This window comes from Borostomias antarcticus (genome assembly GCF_949987555.1).
Source record: "Borostomias antarcticus genome assembly, chromosome: 14".
NCBI classification, from domain to species: domain Eukaryota; kingdom Metazoa; phylum Chordata; class Actinopteri; order Stomiiformes; family Stomiidae; genus Borostomias; species Borostomias antarcticus.
Window position 1 is genome coordinate 11,385,893 of NC_140247.1, and position 4,384 is coordinate 11,390,276.

The window sequence follows — 4,384 nt, forward strand, 5'->3', positions numbered from 1 at the left end:
TGGCCCCATCACCATCCTCATCCACTATCCTTGCCATCAATGCGTCTGAATGAGGAAGATGGGACCGGTTTCATTTGTGTAACTGGAGCAGAAAATTCACACAGTCGTTTCGGTCTCGTTTCGTTTACTTAAAATGTTGTTTTAATCCTTTTTAAATGGGACTGAGGGCAGCGGACAACAATGTGTTGGACAGAGCGTTGGTGGGAGTAGGTCGGGTGCCATAGGTAATGTAAATAGACCCCTCTATCCATGTATGGTCCCCCAGTGCCACATACTTCATCTCATCTAAGGCCAGGTCCTCTGCAATGCCGAGGGAAAAGAAAAAAGAAAACCGTCAACATGTCTCAAATACAGGCACTGAAGACAGCGATGGTAGTAATATTGTAACTGGATGTTCGGGACGATATTTATTGTAATGTTCAGTGTTGTGTGTGAGTGTGTACCTTAGTGTAGTGTAGTGTAGTGTATTACTGTTCAGTGTTGCAAGCCATTCTTTCTCTCTTTCTCTCATGTGATCATCCTCCTTTTAGCATCAGCGATGTTGTTCAGACGGATGAGTCTGTCAGGTGAACAGAAGCACCCTGGTCTAGGAGGAGACAGAGGGAGATATGGGAATAACTAGAACACAGAACCTTGCATGGATGGCTTCTGACCATTTGTTCAATGTACTGTACATGTGTATGTTGTCCCTGACAAAATAACACATAGGGAGCATTTCTAGTGGATTCTCTTGTCCTAGCCGCCCCCTGAAGCTTTAATATTTGTTCAAATCGTGAGTAAATTGACATGGGATGATGATGGTTGGCCAGGTGTAATTGAACAAAGGCCCATGGTTACAACTGGTACAATAATTTAACAAAGGCCCTGGCTCGACCCCTCAGACCTAATTTCACATCTGTCAAATATTGTATTTTTTTGCTTTTAATTAATTAAATTATATATATACATGTTTTATTTAGCCAAATAAATCTCAAGGGTGAAGTTAGAAGTTTTAGCTCAATAGCCCACTAGAATGTGATTGTTTTGATAGCCTATCTATTTTGAGAATGAAGGATTATGTTTGCACTGCCCCATCATACAGCACTACTAGATTTGGCCACTCCTGTTCTGGTATGTTGTACTGTAGCTGTAGTAGTCTCACCCGGCTAGCTAGTTTCACCTTCTGAACCTGCGCCTTTAGGACCCTGAGGAACCTTCTTGATGTGACCTCTAGGCATGCCAGGTGTGCCAATGTAGCATTATCCTCTGAACTCTGATGTATTTATGTATAAAGTGGGTTAATTTAATCAGATTATTATTATTATATAATATGTATTCTTTATTTTGGATTGGACTGCTATTTTTCTATGTGTGTAAAGGACACCTGATTGACTGGAATGATGGCCATCAACACATGGCGCAGTTATAAGGAAGAGGATCACAATATAAAGTGTTGGATTTTTTTTTTTTTCTTCGAGATGTGGCCGTTTTGGTTTTATTATTGCACATTTGCCCTTTTACACAACAAACTCAATGTGTATTATAATGAAACCCGTCTGAGTGAAGAATGACTGAAGAATGGAAGATTAGCCGCCGACCGAATAAATCAGATTAGTAGTATTGTAGATGCATCACTTTAGAGGGTCGAAGGTCTTAAATGTACTGTAGTAGATACCGTTACTGGAGACTGGAGACGAGTGTCTTTCTCACTCCATGTTATAACCATGGTAATGATTTATGGACTAACTCCCTAATTCACACTCAAACTGTGTCATGTGACCTATTTATGCGTACGGCAGATGGTACTCTCAGCTGTCTGTTCGATGGATAGTGCTAGTTAGTTACTGTAATGCCACCTGAGGGTGAAAATCATCTGTATTCTTAACAGTGGCTCTCTGTGCTATTTTTGTAGTTCAGGAGAAGAGGGACTTTAGTTTAACCGTATAGCTGACATGGACTTTTTGTCGGTCATACTTATTTTCAGCTCCCTTGGTTGTTTAATGCCCCGCGCGGTCCTTAGCTTCTGGACGCAGTCCTCCAAGCTTCACCACTGGAGTTCGGTGTAGTCATTTCCGGTGACCTGGACATGTCTATGCAAACCGTACTCCTAACACATGACAAAGAGTGACGTCAAACAACAGCACTGATTTAACCTGTGATGATGTCACCTCCGATGACGTCACTGCGGCCATCATCGGGGGTGACCGTGGGGGCTTCTGGAGGTCAGACGAGAATACCAGGATAGAGGATAGTCAGGATAGAGCAAAACTTCTCCATGCATGTCCTGTCTCTTACCTGACGGATCAGGGAACCTGTCGTTGGTTCCTGATTTCACCACGTGGAACCCTCACCTCTGCTTAAGTGAGGAAGAATCAATGCAGATACTTGGGGCCCAAGTGCATTTCTGCGTTGGTTTTGAAATCTATATGCTTGATTGCGGTGAATGGGGAACATCCCATTGACGTTTTCCCACAGTTCTTTTTTTTTTAGCTGTTTGTTTGTTTTTTCTTTTTTGTCCAGTTTTCTCCCCTGCTGTATGTACGTCTTCTGTGTTTTTAAGTTTACAAGAAACTGATTTTGGCGGGAAAATGAATAAAATCATAGTTAGTTGAATTCATTCCTTAACTGCAGAAGATCTACACATTATGTATTTAATTATTAATGATAATGACAGTTGTGGCGATGAGTAATAAACCATAATATATTAAAGCACCCTGTCTCTCATTCTTGATTCACAACATTGTGATTTTGATATTCTCGGCGCGATCGTTTGCGTAATGGATAGTAGGCCTATTTTGTTGTGTAAGCAGAGAAATACCTTCCGGCTACTGAATATTATCAGATGCTGTTAATGTAATTTCAAGTCATCACCCATGTGTTCACTCCAAAAATAGTTTTTCTGTTTTCCTACTTGACTGTTGTTCTAACTTTGTAGTTCGTTCTCATAGATCAGTCTGTTAAAACTACAAATTCTTCCTGTGTGACATCACTTCCCTGTCCTCTTCATCCTGAAACTATGTCACTTCCTTTTTCACGTTATAAACTATCTACCTCGTCCTCAAGGGAACCACTCGAGCCCGGATTCACTTCCTGTGCTAGAGTCCGAATCTGCAGACTCGAAACAGAATAAAACTATTGTCTTTGTTTTAAACCAGCTTGACCGACCACTCCGCGTGTTCTTTGAAATCTAAACTAAACCAAGTAAGATTTTTAATTTACAATGCTGCATGTATACTGATACTGCAGTTTGCTAAGTCTGTAGCCTACTTTCCTAATACAGTGTGTAGCCCCGGCAAGAGGTTATGGTGTCCACAAGGGGTCACTAAAGGTACATGGTGGGATTTTCATGTGTGCAGATATGTTTGAAAATGTGTTCCTTTGTGTTAGCTTTTGTCTCAGGGTGTTAGGTACTCCGCCCCCCCATCCTCTGCCTTATTGGGCCTAGCTCAGGCCTCGTGGGCGCGCTCAACTCCCCCTCCCCAGAACCATTGATATGAACAGAGACACTAGTGTACAAAAGGAAAGAGGTTTTATTCACAGTTTGTCCCTTTTATTCATACAGAGTAGTTTCAGGGGGAGGTGATGAGAGAAAGTCCAGGTACAGAGAAACAGACAACGAGAAGACGGAGACGGGGTGAGGAAAGAGAGGAGGGCAAGGATGCGAAGAATGTATGTTTTCTTTCGGTCCTTTCTCTCCTCACTTTCGCAGTCTTTCTCACTTGGAGAAAAAGGTGGCCATCGCTTTCAGGAGACCACATTTTCCCCTTCCTTAACTCCTTGAAATGTCACCCCTCTCCTCACCTTTTTCTACAGAAGAGAAGCTCTTCAAAATGTCTGGAATGAGTCCTTCTGTTTGTCTCTTCCTCAAGGGTGAGGAGTTCAAGACGGTACTTCGAGTTCTATCCTGATATTCAGCCAAAGCTCCATCTTATGTTTGCACAACTCAACATTGGGGTGCACACCTATAATCTACCACAGCGGTGAGATACAACTCGCTGTGTGTACATCTCAGAGACCAACAGAGTTAAGGCACACATTCACTCACACACACACAGCAAGCACTTCAGTTGGTGAAGCAACTAGTGATTTGAGGAGAGACAGAACGAGATGAGGAGAAGGGGGGGTTTGAAGGACGAGAAGGAGGGTGAGAAAGAAATCTATGGAGGTAATGTCATAAGATCATTTTTATTGAAAATAATCCCATTCCCCCATAAACAAACACGGACATCCCACGAGCATTTGCTCTCTCACATAAGTCTTTGAGCGAATGTGTGATCCTGAGAGACAGCGCGCGTGAGTACACAAAAGGGAGGGGGGGATGGGGGGGTGGAAGCGAGGGATAAGAGGAAGAAGAAAGGTTGAGGAAGGTAGAATGGTCAGGGATGCTGTTTTTTTTTTTGTTCTC

General features: G+C 42.5%; 1 protein-coding gene across 1 annotated transcript in view; it reads left to right on the forward strand.

Annotated features, from left to right (window-relative positions):
- tbc1d10b (TBC1 domain family, member 10b) overlaps window positions 1-2,614 on the forward strand; it is a gene marked incomplete at its 5' end in the record, with an annotated part of 11,993 nt that extends 9,379 nt beyond the window's left edge. The window contains one exon of the mRNA XM_084448449.1: window positions 1-2,614. This exon is cut by the window's left edge and continues 1,074 nt beyond it.
- Between the last annotated feature and the right edge of the window lie 1,770 nt (window positions 2,615-4,384).